Source organism: Canis lupus, chromosome 4 (assembly GCF_048164855.1).
Source record: "Canis lupus baileyi chromosome 4, mCanLup2.hap1, whole genome shotgun sequence".
Classification (NCBI taxonomy): Eukaryota; Metazoa; Chordata; class Mammalia; order Carnivora; family Canidae; genus Canis; species Canis lupus.
In genome coordinates, this window is record NC_132841.1 from 76,983,377 (window position 1) to 77,009,802 (window position 26,426).

The 26,426-nt window shown below is 36.9% G+C and overlaps 2 long non-coding RNA genes across 5 annotated transcripts in view; one reads left to right on the forward strand and one right to left on the reverse strand.

Annotated features, from left to right (window-relative positions):
• Positions 1-26,097, reverse strand: LOC140632710 (uncharacterized). Its single transcript, XR_012030358.1, has 3 exons — positions 25,801-26,097; positions 24,126-24,323; positions 1-533 (listed from the first exon to the last, which is right to left on the reverse strand). It is a non-coding gene; the product is annotated as an uncharacterized lncRNA (long non-coding RNA).
• The window catches only part of LOC140632707 (uncharacterized), a 668,295-nt gene that overhangs the window by 121,660 nt on the left and 520,209 nt on the right, over positions 1-26,426 (forward strand). The gene's annotated exons all lie outside the window — the stretch shown is intronic.

A 26,426-nucleotide genomic window follows, 5' to 3' on the forward strand; every position in this document is an offset into this window, starting at 1 on the left:
AACAACTATAACTGTTTTAATCATATACTAATGGCATGAAACAAGCTGAAAAAAACACACGCAAAATTTTTAATTATACTATCATGATAGAATTTAGACCAATGCAAGGCTAATTTTATTCTATACCAATCTTCCGGACATGACAGATTTTATCTAATTGATCTTTCTCAGATGTCAACACAATTAAAAATGTATGATTATGGGTGAAGGAAGGAATATTTCAGGACTAGATTAGAATGAGTTTTCTGAAAGTCTTGAATTTCTTAAAGACTTTCATGTTTTAAGTTCAGTAAAGACCGTCATTTTCATCATTGAAGAATTAATTTCTTTGTCATGAAACATGATATTGGCAAAGCAGGGCTAGTGTTTTTGTAAGTTTTTTCCTCTTTAATGTGTATTCAGATATATCAAAGACTTTTTCTTTTTCCATTGGCGAGCCTCCAGTTTTGTTCAGGTCATCCTCTGTTTATCCTGTTACCACAGAGCACATGTTGACGCAGAGAAAAGTGTAATTCTGTCATTTCCTCATTCCTCTGAAACAACAGATACAAATTATTTATTTGCTTAAATACATCATAATTTTCTGGGAATATGACCAAAGAAAGATAAAAGTATGACTTTAGCAATTTAAACAAAATAATGAGATCAAACTGTCTTGGCTAGAAGGTACTTAGAAGTACTGTTTGGTTTATTCTCTACCAGTAATGCTATCTCTTAGAAATCACGTGCTGCCCAGACTTTTTACACATTATTAAGGAATATACGCTATTTAAAAACTCTTTTAAAACTAGGATATTATGCTTTTTTGAAAAAAAAAAAAGAAACAAATCAATAACCCCCCCAACTCCAGAACAACTCAAAAAACCAAACTCTGTAGATTTCCAAATTAAAAACAAAACAAAACAAAACAAAAACCCAACACCTCCCCCAATTTCTCTATTCGCAGATATTTGATTGACCCAATTTCCATTATGGTGTAATAGAAGGTATTAAGTTTCCTCAGTTAACAGCTTGATATTAGTCATTCCATTGATTTATAATATGTCTATGAATGGTACAATATTTGACAGATGGGCTTTTAAGAATTTTGCTGATTTTCAACCTGTTAGCTATTAATTTATGTTCTTTTACATGGATTGTATTAATCCTTTTATTAGAAACTGTGGTGCTAAATTACATTATGTGGACCATGTTCAAAATTAATAGAAATTCCATGCTTAACGTATAAATATATTGGTTCTTTCTTTTTAGGAAACATATTCAAGTAATATGAGATCAAAATGGTTTAAGTTACTAAATAAGAATGGAGGTTTCAAATCTGTTTCTAATGCTGATTCATTGTAAGATGTGTGAATTTTTTTCCCCTGATCTGTTGTAATTATAGTAATGAGGCACCTTGAAAATGGAAGCTGTTAATTAATAAGGCTATGTCTAATTGTAGCTGCTTTCTACCACTATCTGGCATTTTGAACAGTAATCAGATATTAATGTACCCTCACATACACAGAGTTCTAACCACCATCTCCCCATAATTTATTCTTAATCCATCCTGTTTAGCTCTAAGAGAGAGCTCTCTCTCTTATAGTCAATCAAGTGTCTCCCATCTCTTGCAGTAATTACTTTATTGTAATATTTTTACCTTTAGGAAAGATATAACTTATTTTCTCCCCCAGATGAGTTTAACTTGTGTCGTTGTCCTTTATTGGCCACATCTCATCTTTGCCTGTTTCTAAAATGAGACATCTCATTTGTTCTTTGAGTCTGTCGATACTTGTAAACTTTTTTTTCAATATGATAAATCTACTGTTTCAATCACAGCCATAACTGGATCGCATTCTCTGACTGAAATGGAGATAATTTTGATAGGGATTTTGTAGCATTTATAACATTCAAATGTTAAATGGGCACTAATTTAAAGCCAAGTGTAATGCCAATTAACATTAGATTAATCAGGCAGTTGAAGATTCAAGACCATGATTTGGGCATGTCCATTTATCTTCCTCCCTGCTAAAGATCTCATTGTAATGATAGACATTTTATTTGTAAAATAATGAAACCAAACTGGTATTGGAAAACATGGAAAGAATTCCATGAAGATAGAAACCCAATGGAATTGGAATGATGGAAAAATCAGAAGTGAGAAGATGGTAACCAGTGGAATCAAGGACAAGTATTATTTTTCCCAGAAGAAGCTAGAGAAGCTCTAAGAGCAGAGCTCTGCAGTAAAGAGTGGCATTTACAAATAGGCCTGGTTAAGGACTATTATCGGGAGAATTAATTAGCAACTGCATTGGAAATAGCTGTTTCTCTTGTATGTTCAAGAAAGCTACCATTCAGACTACTGCCTTCTCTAAAGATGTGCACCTTCCAGTCAACCTGGCGTGAAATCCTAATGTGGAGACCTGAAAGAAAAGCATGGTGGAGGTCCAGGTAACTCTGGAACTTCACCAGTTGACACACATGAACATACATGTCCATGGTCCCCCCACCCCAACACCCAGTATACTAAAACTGAGTTGTTGTTGAATTTTGAGCTGGATTTTCCACAGTTGTGGAAATCCTCCACCTGATTGTTCATGGCCCTCATTTCCCCACCAAGACACACGCTACCTGCTTCCGCAGAACATGTAACCAAATCTTATTTAAAAGAAGTTGTGGTACGGGAAAAGAAAGAGCTTATATAAATACAGAGGGAATTCCTACTGATTATTTAACCCAATCAATTAGAAGTTCATTCATAAATGCATAAGCATCAGGAATACCAGGCTTATACGGAAAACAGCATGAAGAGGAGCACACAGATGAAAGCTATACAAGTGGAACTATCTCAAAGGAAATAGAGATAGTATCCAACAAAATGTTTTAAAAATGCTAATTCTTAATTTCAAAGAGATTTCAGAAAATATCACTTGCGAAAAAGAATAGGAAAACATAGAATGAGAAACACTTTGGGTAATTAAACAATATGAATGCTAAAGTACAAAATTTAGTGAAGTGGACAAATAATGATAGAATGAACATGGCTGAGAGGAAAATTGGGATATGGAAGATAAAGTTGAAAAACTCCCGAATACAGGATGAAATTTTGAGGTGAGAAATATACAAGTATATTAAGCAAGTCTTAATAGAAGTTCTGTAAGAAGAGGATATAATTATTAATGTTAATAAGAGAAAATTTCCCAAAGTTGTAGAAGGTTCAGGTCTCAGGAGACCTTGAAGGTGAACTGAATACTAAGAGAAATTATTAAGAAAAGGAAGAGAAAGTGTAGAAATGTCTTGTTTCAATTTAAAAATTCTGAGGGAAAAAATTTCTTTTTTTTTTTTTAAATTTTATTTATTTATTCATGAGAGACACAGAGAGGCAGAGACATAGGTAGAGGGAGAAGCAGGCTCCCTGTAGGGACTGGATCTCAGGACCTTGGGATCATGACCTGAGCCAAAGGTGGACACTCAACCATGGAGAACCACCCAGGTACCCCGAGGGGAAAAAAAAATTCTTAAAGGCTTCTGGAGACATGAACATAATTCATTTATGGAGGAAAGAGCAATAATTTTAGCAACTCTGGATACTTTGATGCAGTGACTTGAAAATTATACCAAGATGTTAGTCAGTTTGTAAGTTTCAATGATAATTCAAGTTTTCATAAAATATTATCCAAAAATTAATATTTTGAACACAGAGATACCCAGAACATTATACATGATGCCCAATATTAATAAAAATTGCCCAGTAATACTTAGGAGAAAAGAAAAAGTAAAGAGGATGGGTTGACACATAAGACAGGGTAACAGCGCAATATGACTCTAAGAATATTTAAAGGGACTTGGGAGTCTTGTTATTGTTGACAACACAAGATTTTAAGGTACAAGTATTTTATTTAAAGGTACACTAATGAAAAAATAAAAGTACATTAATAACTACCAGCAGAACTAAAAGAAACTACTCCTACTAGTGATTGACTCTTGGAAGTGATTCTAGGAATGTAAAATTTGAGGGGTTTTTACTTTTCTATCTTTCTGTATTTCTTGAAATATATTTAACTATGTAAGTATATGATCTTATAATGATAACAATGACAAAAATAACTCATTTTGAAAAGAAAAAGTCCCATGTTCTTTGACATAGGATCAAAGAGTTCTCTCTTTTTAAACTTTTATAGATGTTTCAGATTTTTCTTAAATACTGGAAAGGGATTAAGGCAAACAGTAAAGGCAGCATTATTAGAGAATGGCAATGGATGAAGGCAAGGAGAGCTGGAGATTGCAACAATTTCTACACGTTATGAGGATTTAGAAATAAAACAGATTATGATCAGACCTCTAGCACTTGCACTGAGGAGAAGTAATAGACAGAGTGGGCTCGTGGCTGCTTGTGTACTTGTTCAGGGCCCCCTGCTCAGTAGCATTCCTTGCTTAATGTTCAATGCTCAGGCTGCAGTCTTGAAATGCTTAATCATTTTATCTTTGAATTTGTATTTTGTAAGAGTCCAGTGCAAAGCTAGAGTATATGCACTGGGAGCTCAGAACCTTGGAGACTTGGAGACTTGGCTCAGGTGTAGTCCCCTCAGCTCTACCTGCCCACCTCTCTAGTATTGGTTCTCAGCTTACTGGTCTCAGTCAGTTGGTTCTCTGGGTTCTGCTTGACCCATCCCCACCTCACCAAGACTGTAACCCTCCTGGTCCCATTGGTGGGAAATGTCTATATTCTGACACTGCCCTGATTCTGAGAGAACTTGGGCATTGGCACAGAGAAGGTAGGGGCTAGTCTAATACTTCATGGTGTCTTAGGATGGCATAAAACTTTGACCATCTCCTTTGTAGGCTGGCAGTGCCATGGTGCAATCTGCAGGCAACTTAGCAAGGGGCCTACAATGTGTGGGTGTTAGTTAAAACCTCTCAAAATTCCTAGGTTGAAACCCTAATGTGATGGCATTTAAACATAGGGCTTTGGGAGGAAATTAGGTCATGAGGGTAGAGACTTCATGAATGTAGATAGTGGCCTAGAGACAAGAAGAGACAAAAGAGCTATCTAGTTCTCTTTTTACCATATGACGATGTAGCAAGAAGATAGACCTATGTAATCTGGAAAGAGGGCACTTACCAGCAACTCAAGCATGATGATTCCCTGATCTTAGACTTCTGGCCTCCAGAACTGTGAGAAGTAAATGTTCAAGCCTCTTAGTCTGTGGTAATTTGTTATAGAAGCCCAAACTAAGAGTGTTTCCCATTGCCTATCCAGGTACCAAGCAAAACACAGCGTGGAAATTGCAATACATTAGAATATATCTATCTGCTGTGGGGTGGGGCTGCAGGCCCAGGGGAAGGAAAGATTGACTTCCCTGTTTCCAGCAAGGACCATAGATTTTCATTTTGCACTAGGCCCTGCAAATTATGTAGCCATCCCTATGGGCCAACTCCATGTGAAACAGTGGCCGTGACGTCGTCCTGCTGTTTCTATGAAGGGGTGGGGGGTCATGATTCTGTCTTCCTATTGCCAAGAAATGATGGAACGTCAGGAATTCTTGTTGATCTTCGTGCTGGCACCTCCGGCATAGCCATAGCCACTTCCTGAGATGAATGCCTCCTTTTCATTCTCAGCAATATCTTCACTCAGAAATGACCATGTTGCTGCAAGCTTCAAAAAGTCTCCCACACCTTTGCTTCCAGGTCCAGTTCCAAATCACCTGGTAGGTATTTTTCTACCTAATTCATTCCTTTTGACATTTTTATTTTCCTGAATTTTTCTTTCTGTTATAGGCTTCCCTTATTTGTACTTTTCTGTCTCTCAGGCTTTTCTTCTTTGTTCCTAATCTAGTGGTAAGATTTAATTTATCTCTTACAAGACTGAAAAGTAGGTGGAATTTTAGATTCTTACTAGTATTTATTCTCTCTCCCCAGCTATTTTTTCATTTTGGAAATGGCATTTTTCAACATGTCATTATTTGTTCTCTGAGCTTATGTTGCATGCTTTGTCTAAATCAAGATACAGTTCTCCTGAAATTTGGGAATACATGCTTTTAATTAACTTTATTTCTGCTGATCTTCATTTAAGTTCCATTTGAAATAATTTCTGAGAACCAGAGTCTATAAGGCTCAGCACTGGGGCCTGGCAAGTAACACAGAAAATTCTCTATTAGAGTATTTCAGGAGGGCTTTTGTAAACCAAATAAATTGAGAGTTCATCTACCCAGTAATAACTGACAAGTAAGCTTTTGCAGTGAAGAAAGAAGCTGATGGTTAAAAGTCCCGAACTCCCCGATGGTTTGCAAGTGAGGGTTTTGAAAGGCAAACTTTGGGGCAGGGGTCTCCTGAGAAGGTGGATGCCATTGATTGGAGGCCCATGAGGTCATGATAGCCGGTGTTACTTAATAACTGGTGCCGTTTTGTTTGGTTCCCCGGAGGTCCACTCCATCTCTGAGAAATATCTTTGTTCTGTATGTCAGAGATTTCATTAGTGCTGATTAACTACTTGTTCTACAGGTCCTTTTGAGTGATAAGCACTCCTATCCCTTGAGCCTAGGCCTTTGTGTTCCTTGGTGGGTCCAGCTGTACCTGTGGGTGATAGAGCCTTTAGTGTTCATTTTTCCATCTGAACTAACAAGACACATTCTGGCTTCACTGCTTCTATTTGGAGTAGAAGGCAAATATGTAAATTACAAGTATTTTTCATCTAGTCTATATTTCATTTTGGTGTTCAGTTGATCATTAGACATATTTCATATATAATTAATATCAGTGTTTCAAATATTACCACCAGTATTTCTTTATTTTTTCATACTTTCTCACCCAGCCACTAGAATGGCCCAGATCTCATACTTTAGAAATAGCAAATAGGAAAAGTAGAAAACAGTGATGAAGGTGAAGTGGGAAAAAGAAAGAATATTAGAAATCTTTGCCAGGTCACTGTGGCCTCCTAAGGTCCAGCTTGGAGAACACCTTGACAAACTAAAAGTCATCTGGCTTTCATATTCTTCAATAAATATTAGTTGATAGAAGACAGTACTATAAATAGGTTTACAATAAAGGCAGAAAGAAAGAAATAAAACTATAATATTTGCTGTATCTTTTGTGTGCCAGGCCTTATACTAAATGCTTTACATGTGGTATATTATTTTGACTTCGGAGTTCCTCTGGGAGTTGAATATTATCCCATTTTTATAAGAGAGAGCAAAGGCTCAAAAATGTTAACTTTCCATAGTCTAGGACAATTAGAGACTGATAGAGCTCTGTTTCATACATGTCTGTCTGATTTTTGAATACTCTCCTGAACTACTCTGAGAATTCTATTCTTCCTTATTGTATTTGCTTCATTTTCCTTATAAACTCAATGGACTAATGTTAAACTTTAATTTTAACGAGACAACCTGCTGCCTGACCTGTAAAAACCTCACCTTTTCTCTTAGGAGCCATCTTAATTTAAAGAGCTGCCAGTCTAGGAAGGGTCAGTAAGCTCCTTCCTGTTGAATTATCATGCCTCATACACTTTGTTTTATGGCTTCAGATTAGAGCTAAAGTCCTCCCTTGTTATTCATTGCCTTGTTTCAATAAGGACAGAGTTGGTTAATGTTTTACTGGGAAGATCCCCAGTGGTCACAATCTGGCATGTGAGAAAAATTGGATTTATTTATCAATGTATAACCAGCTGTATGAGAGATATCTTTCCCCACCCATTTTCTTCCTTGTTGGTTACTTGATTTGGGAGGAATGTGCATAGTGAAAAGAGATGCAAATTTTGAAGTTTTGGTTCTTCAAAGGGAACAATCAATTCTGGGTTCAGTTTCCCTATCCTGCCCCTCAAAACCTCAATTTTTAAACTCTTTATTCAGAAGATCATGGACAAAAGCTAAGCCAAAATCAAGATGAGAGAGAAAATTGTTAGCAATGTCAGCTCTGGGGACAGTCATCCTTCTCAGTATTCCACTGACCTTGTAAATTTAAAAACTGCATAGTCCTAGATGAGGGTAGCTCAGAAGCAGCAAAACGAGGAGGATAATAACCTAACACTGCTAGCTACACAAAATGTTTGGGGCGTGGTTCTTGAGAAGCCTCCTCAGAAATTACCTTTGAAATTTTTTGCAGTCCTGTGTCCCAGGACTTTTTGTGTCCACTCATTTTCTTCTCCTAGTTTAAAAATTTTGCTCAAAACATTTACATAGTGTTTATCATTATCTCAACATAGAAATATTGAATTCCAACAAGAGTCCAACAAAATACGTCAAAAGCAAGAAAATCATCACAATGAAGTCCTTTGCTATTCTTTTGTATATTTAGACACTATACTGCATCTCTGTAGTATTGTTTCATTTTAACTAAGGAAAACAATGAAATAAAATTTTCTGAATTTAAATTTACCCTTTCGGTTTTGGAATAATTAAAGTTGTACCTGGCAGTTTCACCTTTTTTGTGTATCACTGGATTTGCTCCCTGAATTAGTTTAGGGCTGCCATACCAAAGTACCACAGACTGGGTGACTTAAAAGAAATTTGTTTTTTCACAGTACTGGAGGCTAGAAATCCAAGGCCAAGGTGTTGGCAGGGTTGGTGTCTTCCTTCACATGGTACTTTCCCTTAGTGTGTCTGTGTCCTAGACTCCTTTTCTAATAAGGACACCAGTCAATGGATTAAGCCCCACCCAATGACCTCTTTCTACCATAATTACCTCTTTAAAGATCCTATCATCAAATACAGTCATATTCTGGGGGACATATTCAGGTGTAGGGGAGAAAAAATAGTTTCCCCTTCACCTTCTAGGTTCTTGTCTGAGAACTCCCACCTGTAATCATAAAACACAAATTAGCAGGAAAGAAACAAACAGAAGTTTAATAACATGCATACTTCACAGTGATGCCCAGGAAAACTGAGTAACCTCTGAAGTAGGCCAACCATCACCTTAAATAGTATCTTCAGCTAAAGACAAAAAAATGTTTGGGGGTGGGGAGGTCAGTGTTGGGAGGTTACTAGGAAAAACATAGTCAACAAGTAACAAAGGTGTGGTTGTTATGATGCCTTCTTCATTGATAAGAATTTCTAAAGATTTAGTCATCTTTTTCTGCCTGGTACAGAGAGGGAGACAGCCTTACAAATGGAAATTTTTCTAATAAATGTAAGATTTTCATACAAAAGGAATACTCCTATTTGGATTTCAGAGCTTCTCTTGTTCGACTGTTTCTTAAAAATATTTAGCCCAAAATAATCAATATGCCAAAGAAGTAAATTTTGGATGGCAAATTCTGCATTCCTTCAGGGGGTTAAGGACTTTGACATACAAGTTTCATGGGGACACAATTCAGCTTTTAATAATCCCTAAAATCTATTCACAAGCTGGCAAGCAGGGTGATCCTTGCTTAACAAGAGTCAGACGGAGTCATTTCTCAGCTCACAGTTGCCATCTTGCACAGTCCCATCAGGTGCCTGGCATAGAGGAAGACTTAATTCATGGCTTTTTTTTTTTTTTGAATAAATGAATGCATGTTTTGAGTGTGCTTTTAAAACTTCAAATTGGTGTTAACATTTGTTTAATAAAATGTAGCTCTATCTACTTTTTCCGAAACTTCATGTAATAATCAAGAGTTTTGGTGTTCCAGGCTTTTGAGTTATTTTGATTCAGGTGTATTCTGTACATTTAATGCATCCAAAAGAGAATTTGAAAGGCACAGAAAGGTCAAATATCAAAGATTTTCTGACTGTGTCATTTAGTCCTGTACGAGTTATCTTAACATACCGTGGGCAGCATATTTCTCAGAACCACATGTAACTGACGCAACGTTTAACTCTAAATATCCATACAAAGTAGAGAAGGCCTTCTTTTGATGTAATTCTCTTGATATCAGAGGAAATGTGCATCAAACTTTCTATTCATAAAGTATAACTTAGTGCTTTTAACAGCAGGCTCGGTAATTAGTTGGGCAATTAAGGGACCATAAATTATAATTTTAACTCAGATAGACATCCTCTCTAACACCTTGGGAAGTCCATTTACCATTACTTTCTCTATTTTCCCATCTATAAAATAAATCTAAATATAGATGCTCCATAAACTTGCTGACGAACTAAAGAAAGATAGGTTTAGAAATGGAAGAGGTTTTGCAAGGTTATCTGCGTAGGTCCCCAGCTTCCACGCACATTAATTTTGTAAGGATAGACAGTTGCATTCTCTAGTTTATTCTTGAAAATTATATATATATATATATATATATAATGTATTTTAATGTTTTTATTGAGATTTATGTGAAAAATGCTACAAAGTGATTTCCATATATTATAAGTGTGTATCGTATGGAAAGCTAAATATTAGCTAATGTCTGCTACAGAGGTAAATATATTTACCAGCTGTAAGCTTGGTTGCATCTTAAATTTCAAGGTTAATCATTAATGTATTTAAACTAAGGTAATTAAAGGTGTTAGTACCTACAGATCCTGATTCATAGCCTCCTTTCTACATATCCTATTCTGGATTTAGAACTGAGCTTTAATATTCCTTTCCCTTTCTGAAATCATGTTCTTTTAAAAGTGCTGGCTTGTATTTCCTTTTCTTATTTTGTTGCCTCTTTTTCTCTCTCTCATTAATACATACTGTATTACAACCAAAACCTTCAATCAAACCTTTTATTCATTTTTACTGTTCTGCATTTGTGTTATCCCAAAGGGATTTTATTCCTATAATATTTACTGCTGGGCCACATTTAATCATCTTGTCTTTTTTTTGGGAAAAAACCCACACATATCCTTTCTTTTCTACCACACTCTTCCCCTGGGACCCTGATGGAGTTGAAGTTCATAATACTTGAGAGGTTACACATTTTAGAATGGTGTCACCATTCTAAAGATGTCCTATGGGCGTGGTCCCCAATTTGGGTACAGGAGGTAGAAGTCTACCAGTCAGTATCCTTGCCTTTTAAGGTCATGTGTTAGAGAAAAACAATCATTCTGTTGCTTATTAAATTCTTGACACCTATTCAGCTCTCGCCATAGGTGTTAAGATGCAACAAGGGAGAGAGAGATGAAGCTCAACTCCAAATAGAAGAACAAGTAGTGATATTTAGTTAGAGAGTGGAAGGGGTCGGGGTGGATGGGTTGAAAATTCTCAAGAGGACTCATCAAAGGTAGGGGAAATTCTTGTTAAACTGATCTAGCAATTGCTGGAGGCAGACCACGGTGAGGAGATAGCAGGTGTGAGATGGTAGGGCATGAGGAATTTGGTAGATATGAAGAGTGGTCAGATAGGGATCTGCTTTTCACAGATCTTTTCCTTTCTTTTTTTTTTTTCTGTAAACAGTTATGAAACAATTATTATTAATAGATTTTATTTCCATAACACTTTTCTTCTGCCAGAATTCCCAGGGGATACTACATACACAAATTAAAGGGACGCCTGGGTGGCTCAGTGGTTGGACACCTGCCTTTGGCTCAGGTCTTGATCCTGAGATCCTGGGATCGAGTCCCACCTTGGGATCCCTATGGGGAGCCTGCTTCTCCCTCTGTCTGTGTCTCTGCCTCTCTCTCTGTGTTTCTCGTGAATAAATAAATAAAATAAAAAAAAGAAAATAAAAAAACCCAAACAATTATTTCTTACACCTCTTAACTCCACCTGATGTCTGAAGCAATCATTGTTAATCTCAAGAATTTCACAAGTATTTTGAGTTAAGTTCTGTAAAATCATCCAATCTTGGAGGATGGCAGCCTATTAGGATGAAATATTTGGAGGATGAAGAGCTTTAAACTTTAAAAACAACGAAGAGGTATATGAAATCTGACATTCTGGACAGAAAGAGCCTTGAAGAAAGTGAAGAAATGTGTAAATGTTACATATGTGGGGGAAGAGTTTTACAAATATCTAGCCAAATCTTAACAAGAAGAGCTTTCTAAATAATGAGTCACTTTAAACTTTAGAGTGTTTTTAAAGTCTAGATTAGAATCTTAGTCAAAAAGTATGATTAACTATAAGTTTCTGGTAAAGTTTGGATGTCATAAAAATGGCTAGATTTTGTGCCTGTAACAATTATCTTTCATCAGTGTCTCTTAATTCTCAGTGCAAAAAGCAAAGAATGCCTTTTAAAGTTGAAAACAGACTATACAGCATATGACACCAAAGCGTCATGTGTGAAGGTATCATAAACATAGGGGATTATTTCAAAGATAGATACATATTGGATATAGAAACAGTGATAAACTTCTCATAGAATACAACTGAACTCTTAGAATCCTCTAAACATAAAATGTGATTATTTTTTTCTTAGACTTCACTACATTTAAAAGAAGTTCCATTTTCTTTTTTGCTTATACATGATAAGTTGTCATGTCTCCATTACTTAGATTGTAGGCAAGAGTCATTGTCTGAGGTCAGGCGCTTTGTATAGACTTTTTAGAATTAACTCTTCTCTCTGGAGACTACCTAAAGTTTAGACATTTCCTTGATCCCGGTCACTCTGGGAATTAGGCTGTAGCACATGGTAACTGAGTCCTCTAAGGTCACTTGTCAGAGTTAATACCTTTTAAAAAATCAATAATTAGGACCACAGCTTGTCTGAAACCGGCTGATGATATGTAAGTCTATTTGTTTTCAGAAAATCCTGCACACTGACATGGCTCTTGAAATCAGTGGGGCAATGATGAAGTGGTTAATCATTTGTTCTCTAGCCTTACACATATCTGAACTTGTCATTAATCATCAGTGTCTGTGGGTGTGCTTGCATCTTTTTTTTTTTTTTTTTTTTTTGGACTGGTGAGTTATAAAAGAACATACAGAACCAGTGAGTGATGATTAACAGAAAGAGTGTGGAGAAATATTGGTGCTGCCAGTTCATTGTTTTGTGCTTAACTTTTGCCAGTATTCATTACTACAGAAGAATATTTGAATGACTTCATGTCAACACTATGACAAGCAGTTCAATCCTTCAGAAATATTCATAAAATACTTTGAAGCCATGAAAATTTTCACTGCGGCATATAATGATAAATCATCTCTCTCTACCGCTCTTGGTGTGTACGCCTAGCTTCAGACTTGGAAGAGTATGTCCCTCCAAAACTGAATTATATTTTATGTATGGATTATTTTAGGGTCCTGGGTAATTTTTTCCCTAGCTGTATATTTCCACATGGTTTAAAAATTATTTAGGTTCCCTAAGTCTAACTGTATTCTTTCAAAGTTAGATATATCTTAGTTAGATTTCAGGGAAATTCTTAGACCTGAGGCAAGTGAATTTTCCTATACTTTCTGGACCAGACACTAACCCTTCTGGGGTTTGCTCTGGCCTTGAGGCCAACCACCACCCACATGGGTGTCTCAGTAGTCAGAATTGCTAAGTTACCTTTTGGTTCTGTGAATCTGAGGCTTTTCCCTTTCTATGAATTTTTTTTCATTACTGAGTTGGTCTTTCCAAGGACAAATTTTTTAGCTGCTAGAATGTGAAGCACACAAGCCTTGGCTCTTGGCAGTTACTATTATGTCTCTGGTCAATTTTCTAGTTGCACCGCTAGCATTTAGCTTTGATCAATTAGTGGGAAAATACATGAACAAAATTCCATATTGGTCAGATCTGGCTTTCATAAGGAAAGCAATAGCCACGTGTGAGTTTATGAGTACATGCTCCTAATCACTGAGCATCTCAGACAAGTTTCTTTGACAAACATAATCTTTGCCTTCCTTGTGTCATGTATTTGCTTCTTGAATCTCCAGTGCCTTACTAATTCCTTTGTTTTTGAGTGCACAATACTTAATCCCTGCTCGTTCTACCTCTGAGTCCCACAATCTCATAGAATGTTTATAAGAAATATTTACAGCATTTGTTTTTGGAGAGAAAAAATCAGAATCCAGAGGATTGGCTTAATGATTTGAAACAGTGGTATTTCAGGCATTTGGCCCATGATTCACCTTTTAAAAACTTGTCTGGTGTGTAGGAGACACTCAATAGATATTTTTTAAATAAATGACTGAACATTGAATTAATCTTTAATGGTGCCAACCAACCTCGCCCCTTATCATGCACCTTCATTTGCTGGTTAAACATTTCAGAGTTTTTTTTTTTTACTGTGATACAGTCTGATATTCAAACTCCTTATCTTGTCAGTCAAGTTTTAGAATAGTATGAACCATACATACTCTTAATCTTGCATTGTGTCCCAGTAAGAGAGAAATTTTAAAAATCATTAATGCTAAAACTTTTATGTACTTATTATATATGAATAGCATACATATAGTACAATATTTTTTTAAATGATGGCTGAGGGATTTGAACATCATATATTAGGTAGGTATTTGAATATTATCTCTTCTCAGACTACAACATTTAATGTTGAGAACCAACTGGATGAGATTTTCCTTCTCACTGATTTTCCTCTTCATTGATCTTTAGTCATATTAACCATAAAATCATTATGACAATGTAGTAAATATATCTATGGATTGTTTCTTTTTTAGCTAAATTTCTTTAATGAAAACTGCTGGCTGAAATATATTTAGAATTGTTTTCCCTGTGTTTTTTTCCTATAATTTTGGATCATTTAAATGGAAAGAAAAAGTCGAATGATGCAACTTTAAGCAAAATATCACCATATAAAATGAATACACAATCTGAAATGTTATGATGATATTAATTAGTAAATAAAAGCCAAGTCTAGGAAGTCCAGGAAATCGGACTATATATATGAAATTGTAGTACATACTACAGTGTACTACAGTGTATATGCATGAATGCAAATACTTCCCACCTGTTTTTGTTGGAACATATTAAAAAGGTGAAGAAATATATTTTGCCAATGATGAAAACAATAGGAATTTATGATATACAAAATATTTTTCCCTAGATTTTGTATTTATGTAGTGTGAGCAATTGCTAAAACAATGAGAAGACGGGGAAGATAGATTTACACTTGGTATTAGTAAGACTTAAGGTTTAATTTCTCTAGCCGTATATCTTGATACTTCTCAGTGTCTAAACATGTTTAGCTGTCTTTCTCTTCAAAGATACAACATCACACCAAATCAAACCAAAATGCCTGTCTCAATCAATTTCTCATCTGGCTTCCGCCTTTTCCAATTTTGTACTCGGATCCAAGATTCTTACAAGACTTGTCTACGTAAGTGGCAACATTTTATCACTTTCCATTCACTCCTCAGTCTACTCTAGTCTGGCCTTTTCTTTATTTCAGCAAACTAGTTTTCTCTGAAATCATGAGTGAAATCCTCATCTCTAAATCCATACTTTGCTTCTCAGGAGCAACTGACACTCTGGTCGCTCTCCCTGAAATACTCACTTCCATTGACTTGAGCTATATGGGTCTTTCTTCTACCTTTCAGGTTACACCTTTCCTTTGCAGGCTCTTTTTTTTCTCTATTTGACCATTAAATATTGAAATTCCTTAAGACTCAATCATACTCTTTTCTGGTTTTTGTGTATTCCCCCTAGGATGTCTTCTTTACATCCATAGTTTAATTTACCATCGGCATAATAAGGACTCTGAAATTAGTATATTGATCTCAGACTTCTCTTGGCTTCAGTTTTGCATGTATGTATTGTTCCTACTTAAAAATCTCTTTTTAGATGTTTCTAAGGTGCCTTAAACTCAACACACCCAAAACTACACTCATGGCCTCTGTCCCAAACTCCATCCTCCTGTGTTTCCTGTGGCAGTAAATGCTATCTATACCTCTGATCACATCTCATTCATCCTTCTGTGCTCTGCTCCAGCTGCACTGGCCTGTCTGCCATTCTTTGAATAAACCAAGAAAATTTCCATCAAAAGACCTCTGTACTTGCTTTTCCTTTTGCCTGGAATGTCCTGCCTCTAAATCTTTCCAGGGCTATTCCTGGAAAGTCTTTATTCATTTCTCATCTCAAACGTGGCTGTCTCAAAGAAACTTTCCCCTGAGCACCTTATCTAAAGGAGTGGCTCGCCTACCCCTGCTGTTCTCTACATGTTGCTATTTTTCTTTTTTATGCTTATAAATATCTATTGTGATGTTATTTTTATATATGTATTGCATTTTCCCAAACTAGAATCTAAGCTTCTTAAAGAAAGTTACGTTTTTTTTTGTTGTTGTTCATAACTGTCAAAAATAGTGTCTACCAAATACTACAAGTCAGTTTTACTTTTTGGTTTTCAAATTCATGCCTCTTTATCCCCATTGCTACTACTCTTGTTTGAGCTACCAACCTCTCATGTGCAATAGCTTCCTTAATTACATCCATTTAGTTACTTTTCAATACACATATTTTCTGCCCTGCAACTAGAGTGGGGTTTTTACAGAAGCAAATCTGATAATGCTTCTTTACTTCTTAAAAACATTTAAGCATTTTCCCATTCTTAAGGTAATGATACAAATCTTTAACATGGGTTATGAAGCCCTGAGTGATGGCCTTCATTTCTTAATGCTTTTCCTCTTAGTCTCTTTCTTTTTAACTACTCCGTTGTTCTGCAGTTTACTCAAAAGCACCATTTTCTTCTTATCTTCAAATCTTTTATATTTTTCTTTGGCTTGGAAGTTTCTTCAATTGCATTCACTCACAGCTCTGGACTTCATCTGGTTAATTCCTATTTACTTCTCAAATTTCAGTCCAAAGTCCAGTATACTCTGTGTCTGGCAATGTGCTATGTGCTAAAATATAACGGTGAGCTAAATATATTTACTTTCTTACCCTTTAAATCTAGAACAAAAACAATATAAACTTACTGGATTCCCCAAACTAACTCTTTCTAACCCCATTAGCCCTTTCAGAATTTCTAAATATATATATATTTATGCATTTATGGGATGTTTTTGATCTCTCTCACTAAGCAATAAGCTTCATGATTTGCAATATAGGTTTGTGGAATGAATGAATGCATCATGTCCATTGAATAAATACTACTTAAATACTGTGGCACATGTCAGGACTCAAACTTGATTTTAGTTATTAATATGATAATATTTTGCATATTTGTTAGATATATACAATGAAGATCATTTCATGGTTAAAATTTGAAGCATCTGTTATTACATAGCTCAGGCTTTATATTCTGTAACATTTTTTTCTTTCTCTTGTAGAATCTAAGTTTCATTTCCCTGCACATCTCTAATTCTGTCTAATAGGAATCTTGCTCGTGCTCTTGTTTACAATATCCTTTGATGAAATCGCAAATTTGGTCAAACATAATCCTGATTGAATGGGCTCAGTGGTCTTTGCCACAGCATTTAAATTAATCTGTTGGCAACAGGGAGAGAATGCATTTCTTTCTATTTGGCAGGATATTAACTCATTTCAGCCATGGAAGCTGTAATTTTCTGAATGGTATCCTAGTGGCTGGCAAAAGTTAATGCAGGTTTCTAGTCCCTTTCTTATGCCAATGGTACAATTTACACACTGAGAATCTGGCTAGACATACGTTGAGTTAAACCAATGCCTGATGTAAAACATGAGGAGTTCAGTTCAGCGAGCATGTTTTGAATTTTACTCTGTGGAAACTCTTCTTTTTAGCACTAGTGGGGGATAGAATAAAACATGTGAGAAAGTCAGGTTTTTAAATAAGATTGTAGTCTTATTGGATAATAAAATGTACATATCCCTGGGGACTTCATGCCATCATCTGAGAGCATTACTTATTTTTGACTTCTTCCAAAACCTGATCCCCTGTTTCAAATTCCTTCTCTGTAAGGAGTCCACTATTCATGTGATTACTCAGTTTTGAAATCTTGGAATTCTATCTATCATTCTATCTCTTTTCTTTTATACCATGTGTCTGGTAGGTCATCATGGTATCTCTTCCTCTTCAAAACTTACTCTCTTTTTTAACCCCATTGCTTCCATTTCTGTGACCCACATTGCCTTCTTTCCTCTTCAATGAATGATTTTCTATTTGAGATATTAGAAATAAGTTTCTATTCAAAAAAATTTTGTAAGTGATTTCATAGAGATGGACCACTGGAATGTCATTCACATAGACAAAAATGTAAGCAGTACTTCAAGGGCTGTGTGAGGAAGTGGATCTCCTATGATGTATCATCTAGCCAACCATTGCTAAGTGGTTTTCAAATGTTTGATGCTTTCAAACGAGAAGAGATTCAGTACTTAACCAATTTTAAAATGTGGTGTCTCTAATGGTGGTAAGTTCTTCCTATAGCGTATAGAAATCCATCTTTTCTTTTTGGTTCTTACTATTTCTCCTATTTAATAATCTAAATATTTGAATAAACAGCAGTGCTCTACGAGATCTGAACGTCATCAGCTATGTTAATCTTTTCTCTAATTGTTTCTCATAAGGTGTCTAGACACACTCAAAACTCCCTTAAACTGGGATAGTGCTGGAATGTAGTTCTGTAGATTTTAGTATTTTTTTTTCCTGCAAATTTGTTTGTTTTCTCACAAGTGAATTTTGTTTTACCCAAGGGACTACTAAATTTAGTTGAATTTAATGTTGTAAAGATACTATTATATTTCAAGATACTTGTTCCTAAATATGATGAAGGGAAAAAAAAACATTGTTGGCAGAAGGGTACTTTAACAGCCTAAACCCACAGATTAAAAAATTAGTTGATAAAATTTTCATTTTAGTTATTATACAATGCTAAAGAAACCAATAGTCTACATTTGATAAAGTTTAAGAGACTCAAAATTGGAGGAGGTATTTGAGCCTGTTGTACTGAAGTGACTTTATTTTAATCTCTAACATGAATCTTTATTAATATTTCTTGGTGTAGAATATACTTGAAGTGACAAGTTCAACTTTGAATAATTGGTTAATATAGCAACTATTCTGTGCCTCGGTAGTTGGGATAACTTCAAGAAAATCAATATAATATTTCAAATATCCTCCTTGTTAAGATTGCTCATTTTCTAACAAAAGAGACATAAAAAAACTCAAAAGCAATTTTTTTGTTCTCAGTATGCTTTCAGGAGATAAGAATGACATTGTCTCAATAATCTTTCCTTTGGAATACGATAAGAAATAAATAATTATTTAGGATACAAATCCTGAGAGCTAGTTAAAACAGTATACTTTGTAAAAGCAGCCTATCTTTTTTTTTTTTTTTTTTTTAGCGGCCTATCTGATTTGTTGAGCACCTGCCTTGCAATTCTAGCTGTTCATAATTATTTCTATAATCCAGAGGCAAAAGGAAGCCACAGCATATGTAATTGCAGGAGAGACAGAACTCTTCCTATTCTTGGTCATTGCAGCAAATGGTAATACTTCCTTCAGGGACAGGACTTTGTAAAGGAAAGAGTTTATTTTTTTCATATCAGCCCTATAAGCAGGGACCATTTTGATAGACTTAGGTAGAGTAGCCCAGGGAGCATCATATCAAGTTCTCCCTGGATGAACCTTAAATTTATTTTCACTAGTCTCCCTAGGATAAATGATGGCCCTAACCTCTTTGTATCTTTTTGTATCTAGTGTATTAATGCTGTGTATTTTAGTACCCACATTTTTTAATGCACTACAGTGTTTGAATTCTTCCCTTAAACAGTATACTGTCATTTATATTCAAACATCCCCTATGATGTACTGATTGCCATAATCAGTGGGTATATTTCTGCCTTTCTCTTGTTGAAACTCGAGGTGGCATTTGATGCTTCTGTGACCCCTTGCTGTCACATGCTTCTCATAATGTACCTCTCTATACCCTTCATGTATGTGTTCCTTTCTCTTTATCCATCTCTGAAATGCATATGTTTCTCATGTGGCAGATCCTGCTATTACTTACTCAATATCCATTTTTCCTTTTTTTCTTTATCAATGGAAGACCATACTACAGGTAAATATAGTCACTTCTCCAGACTCTTAAGAGCAGTCCCAGGCAATGAAATGTAATAAATTCTAGAAGATGGGCTTATGGGAAGACTGTTGCTTTCTAGATAGAAAGGGGCAGGTACCTTTTCTCTTTCTCCTTCTTCTTGCCAAGAATGCAAAGCATGAGCATCAGATAGATAAGCCAGTTTTTGACCTTGAGGATGAAAGTCACTTGTTTAGAAAAGCAAAGGTTGATTGATCCTGGGTTTTTTTTATTGCCTTCTTGGTCTGCCACCTCCTGATTTCTCATCATGTCATAAAAATAAATCATTCTTGGTTAAGCCAGTATGGTTTTTGTTTATTTGCAACCCAAAGCAAGTCATGCCAATCTCTGCTATTGTATTGTGTTTTTAAATTTTTAAAAACTAAAAATATTTTGTATTTGTTTTTTCATTTTTTACTTTATTTTTATATTGTTTTAACTATCAATTAACACTATGTCCTTCACATTAATAAAAACTCCTTACATGCAGAGGTTGAGTTTTTCATCCATCTACCCAAACTACTTAGCACACATCTGGAAAAAAGCAAGAAGTCATTCTGATTCTTTATATATGACTAAGAAACATACTGGGGAATCACAAAATCCATGGAAAGGTCAGCTAATTTTTTTTTCAAGATTTGATTGATTGATTGATTGATTTAAAGAGAGCATAAGCAGGGGGAGGGGGAGAGGGAAAGGGAGAGGGAGAAAGAGAATCTCAAGCAGACTCTGCACCTAGCACAGAGCCTGACGCTTGGCTCAAACCTATCACCCCAAGATTATGACCCAAGCCAAATTCAGGAGTTGGATGCTTAACCAACTGGGCCACCCAGGCGCCCCAGGTCAGCCATTTTTATACTATTTGAACTTTTGATCTTTTTATATGTTTTTGGTAGAAAGTATAATAATTTTTAGTGGGGGCCCTAAGAAATAGTAATTTAGTACAAGGTTCCTTACAACCAGAAGTTGAAGAAAACCTAGTAAATATAGGGGGATCAGCTTGAAATAGATTAACTCACCTAATGTAATAGAAAGGAAGGAGAGAAGGAGGAGAGAATGGCTATTAGTTAGTAAAATGGAGATAATAATGCGGCTGACCTTGAAGGTTGAAATGGGTCAACACATGTAAAGTACTTAGAACACAGTAAATAAGCACAATATGTATTAGTATGTAACTGGTGCCTAATATATTAGGTATTATTATTGTTAAAATAACTTCTCCAACCCTCCTCTAATAAATTTAAGTTAGATATATCCCTACCTATTATACTATATGCATATTTCTATTTTTGACTTATCGACAGGCATTATAACATTGTGGAATTCAAACCCAGGGCATATGGGTTTGAATTTTAGTTCTGTTACTTACTGGCTATATGATCCTGAGCATGTTAATAAAGTGGCTCTGGGTTCCCTCTCATAGCAGACTAGGGTAAACCTTGTTAATATGGCACTCCCCACCCTCGCATTCTCTTGCTAACTTGTTCTTGGCAGGAGTTCATCCAAAGCTGTCCCACGAGTGTGGCAGTGTGCAAGCAGCCCCAACAAATTGTCTGCTATGGGAGGGGAGCTTGAGCCACTTTAGAAAAAGTCCTTTTCCAGGGCTGGAGGGGTGAGTAGGCCGGGGAGCACAGGGGTGGGCCTGTGGTGCCAGTGAGGTCCATGGTAATTCCTTTGGGATGGGATCTGCGACCACCTGAGAACACTCCTGCTCCTCTAGCACATGCTCTGAGATAAGTAAACACATCTCCCTTCCTTATGCCACAGGTGTTTTTAAGATCTTTTTAAACTTCTGCTTCTCTGCTGTATCTCAGAGGGGCTCTTGTGCTCTCTCTTTAAGGGTGGGCTCTCGTTTTCCTTTTGCCCTGTGGGGCCTCCCAGAGCAGCCTGATGATTTGTACAGTTCCATGTCCTAAACCCTGCTGATTTTAAGAACCTATAAAGGATGTTAGGCCCCTCTGGTTTTCAAAACCAAATGTTCTGGGCATTTGTCTCCCCATTGCTGGTCTCTTGTGCCTGGAATACCTGGTGTGGGGTATGGCCCTCTCCCTTCTCTGCATCCCTATTTGGCTCCTGACTGGGTCTCTGCCCTTTCTACCCTCTTTGTTGTGACCTCTTTTCTTTGTTTAGCTGTGGAGAGTCTCTTCTGCCAGTCTTTGGGTCATTTTCTGGGCTATTTATACTGATGTAAACATTATGTAATTGTATCCAAGGAATGATGTGAGCCTAGGATCCTGCTACTCTCCTATCTTCCCCCAAAGTTAGTATTTCATTGTTTTTATCTATTCACTTCTCAGTGGACACTTGGGTTGTTTTCATGTCCTGGCTATTGTAAACAATGCTGCAGTAAACATGGGGGTACAAACACCTCTTTGAGATGGTGATTTCATTTCTTTCAGATATATATACCAACAAGTGAATTGCTGGATCATATTGTAGTTCTATTTTTAATTTTCAGGGACCCTCTATAGTTGTGTAAATTTACATTCCCACCAAGAGTGCACATGGGTTCCCTTTCCTCCACATCTTGGCCAGTACTCATTATATCTTGTCATTTTAATAATAGTCATTGTAATAGGTGTGAGGTGATACCTCATTGTGGTTTTGATTTGTATTTCCCTGATTATTAGCAATGTTGACACTTTTTTTTAAAAGAATTTATTTACTTACTTGACAGAGAGAGAGCGCGAGAGAGCAAGAAAGTGCACAAGCAGAGGGGAACAGCAGGCAGAAGGAGAGGGAGACACTGGCTCCCCACTGAGTAGGGAGCCCGACATGGGGCTGGATCCCTGGACCCTGGGATCATGACCTGTGCAGAAGGCAGATGCTTAACTGGCTGAGCCACCTAGGCACCCGACACCTTTTTTTAAAAAAAGATTTATTTATTTTAAAGAGAGAGAAAGAGAGAGGGAGAGAGATGGAGAGAGAAGGAAAGAATCTTAAGCAGACCCTGAGATTGTGACTTGAGCAGAAATCAAGAGTCAGATACTTAATTGACTGAGCCACTCAGGCACCTCACAGTGTTGATACCTTTTAATGTACTTGTTGGCCCTTTGAATATCTTATTTGGAAAAATGACTATTCATGTCTTTTGCCCTTTTAAAAAAAATCACATTTTATTTTACTTTTTTGCAATTGAGTTGTAGTTATTGCTATAAATGTTCCTCTTAGAACTGTTTTTGCTGCATCGTATAATTTTTTAAAGATTTATTTGAGAGAGAGTTCACGTGTGCACATGTGAATAGAGGGAGGGGCAGAGGGAGATGGAAAGAGAAAGGGAATCTCCAGCAGACTACACAATGCATGAGGAGTCCCAGCCATCCATGTCACAACACAGATCATGACCTGAGCCAAAACCAAGAGTTAGATGCCTAACTGACTGAGCCACCCAGGCGCCCCTGCATCTCATAAATTTTGATATGTTATGTTTCCATTTACAATTCCCTCAAGATTTAAAAAAGTTTTTCCTTTGATCTCTTTTTTGAAGCATTAATTGTTCAGGAGCATGTGGTTTAATTTCTGCCTATTTGTCAATTTTCCACCTTTTCTCCTTTTATTGATTTCTAGTTTCACACTATTATGGTCAGAAAAGATACTTAATATGATTTCTGTCTTTCTGAATTTGTTGAGATCTTTTTTGTGTCCTAACATATGCTCTATTGTGGTGAACATTTCTCTGTACACTAGAGAAGAATGTGTGTTCTGCTGCTGTTGGATGAAATATTCTATATGTCTGTTCGGCCCATTTGGTCTATAATGTTCAAATCCACTGTTACCTTATTGGTTCTGTCTGGATGTTCTATCCATTAATCTTTTAATGACAGGACTGTGGGCTGGTCTCTACAACAAATCGTGGTTAGTGGAGTCTCAGGCTGTGCTCTGAGTTCATACAGGGCCACAAGCTATGCCCCCAAGTTGGGTGGGATCCTTAGCCATGCTTCATGATCAGGTTCCTGGCTGTACTCTTTTGTTTGGCAGAGTAGCTGGTTATGCTTTTTTTTTTTTTTTTTTTAACTTTATTTGAGAAAGAGAGAGCACAGAGAAGAGTAAGAAGCAGACTCCCCACTGAGCAGGGAACCCCACATGGGGGTTGATCTCAGGGCCCCAAGATCATGACCTGAGCCCAAGGCAGATGTTTAACCAGCCGAGCCACCCAGGCACCCCTGGTTATCCTCTTTGGTTGGGAAGGGCCCTCAGCTATATTTTGTAAATGAGTGGAGCTACTACTGATTGTGCTCTATGGTCAGGTGGGGTCACTGTCTGGGCTCCCTTTTTGGGTGGAGTTGCAGGCTGTGCTATGTGATTGGGTGTGGTGACTAGATTTGTTCCCTGTCTGGGATGGTTGTAGGCTGTGTTCAGTAATTGAGAAGGATACTCACTGGGCGAGTGGTGTATGCTGGACTCTGTGGCTGGGTGGTATCATCCTGGTTCCAGAGCTGCCCGGTGTCACTGTTTAGGCTCCTGCCAGTTGTGCTCCAGTTTCCTATGTTCTCTGTCTTGGCTTCTTGGTCAGGAGGGGCAGCAAGCTATACTTAGGTTGGGTGGACCTTCAAATTTGCTTCCATTCCTGGAAGAGGCTATAGAACAAGCTCCACTGCTGATATGGTTCATTGGCTGGGGACCCAAATAGACAAAACTGCCAACTAAAGTCCCTGGTCAGAAGGGATCACTGACTCGACTCTGTTAATGGGCAGAGCCTCTAGCTAGGATCTCTGCTCAGGCATTGCTACAGGGAAGAATAAGATCTGCCAAGATCTGAATACCGGTTGCTATAAGTCCTTCTCCCTTTTCCATCTCTGACTGATCCGCAGGGTCAAACCCCACAGATTTCTCCCAGTGATTCCTGAAATGTGAAACCTGAGTGAGTCTCTCTGGAAGTGTGCCACAACCCTGGGGAGCTAGATATCCACCTTGGAATCTCTTCCTGCTGAAGAAACTATAGGCCCAAGGGGGCTTTCTCAGAGCACCACTGTGCTGGCCTTGAAGATGGGTGATGTGGTCAGGGTATAGTTGCTTTTACCGTTCTAATGTGATATTCTTGGTCTCTGTGGGTCAGGGTGGGTGCTTCTGCCTCACCCCTGGGGGTGGGCTCTAGAATTTTCGCAATGGCGTCTTGTTTAAGAACTGTTGCTAGTTGGTCTTCTTGAAGAGGGGGCCTGAAGTCAGGAACTGCTGATTTTATCCTGATGACTGAAATTGAGCTTTCTGCAGGCAGGGTTTGTGACATTCATTTTATAAATTTCTAATAACTAATGCTGCAACAAGTATATCGTTGACATTCATCAAGTCTTTCTTGAATGCATAGATCATTTTTTTCTTCTTCTTTTAGAAAGGAACAAAATTAAAAGTAAAAATAGATGAAGTTTTATTTAAATATTCTAAAGTTTATTGTTCAGAGTCAGATCATTGGCACACAATGGGTTTCACCATTCCTCTGCTAGTATTTCTTTATTCCTGTCAGATTTGATAAGGACTATAATAAAACTTAGAGAAAACATTAAACTGCTGACACTTGAAATATCCTGTTAGAAAATCTGATGTTCCCACTATTTTCACTCCCGTGGTTCCTGACTGTATTAAGCAGGTTTATTTAAGGGCAACTTAGGTCATGAGAGAACTTATTCTGGGTGACAGATTATACTGAGCCTATACTTTGTGTGTTTCCGTCACAATGCACTGTAATGGATGAAGCATTTGTCGAGTTTCCTTCCTTTTTTTTTTTTTATTTTTATTTTTTTTTAGTTTCCTTCTATTTTATCATTGAGGTACCAGATAAACTTGGGTCAGGTGAGTTCCTCTTACTGTCATACACTTGCTGCTGGATATTGGGCCCTCTGCAAACAATCTTCCCAATCAGTTTGAAGATTTTATACAGGAGCGTAACATGATCCAAGTTTGTATTTGGAAAAGATCAATCTGGAGCTCATGGGAAGAAAAACTGGAGAGGAGTGACAGATCAGTGAAGAGACATGCAGTAGCCCAGGCCAGGAACCTAGACAGAAACAATCACTGGGTGCAGACATTGCCACAAAGGTTTTAGGAAATAACACTCACCCTTATTTCTTGTGATGCTCGTTATTTTTCCTTCCACTTTATTCCTTCATTTCACTCTGTTCCTTTTCCATTCTGTTCTACTGTATTTACGATGTATTTACATTCTGATACACCAAACCACCAAGTTGATTTTTACAAACTATTAAGAGGTCACAATCCACGGTTTGAAAAACTCTGCATTAAAGATCCTCCTGAACCTCATATGGTTTAAAGGTAAATCCTACTAGTAATACCTTTATTGAGAGTAGGCTAGTGTACAAGAGTTTCTAGGAGACTAATTAGGGCCCTTATGGATCTTCACGCAGAAATCTTGCTGAGGAGCTCTAAACCAGTTAGTTAATCATTTATTCATTTCCCATTCAGCCAGTGGATATTTATGGACTGCCTCCTCTAGGGCATTGTGCTAGTTGTTGGGGCTAAAGTGCTCAACAGAGGGCAGATCCAGTTTCTGGGGCTTGACACCTACATAATTTGGCGACTCATTTTGAGACAAATGATGTAAAACTGCAAATATAAAATTAGGTGCCAAAGTCATTATTTATTTAGGATGAAAAAAGATATCACACCATATTCTTTTTTTAATTAACTTATTTAAATTCAATTAGTTAACATAGTGTATCATTAGT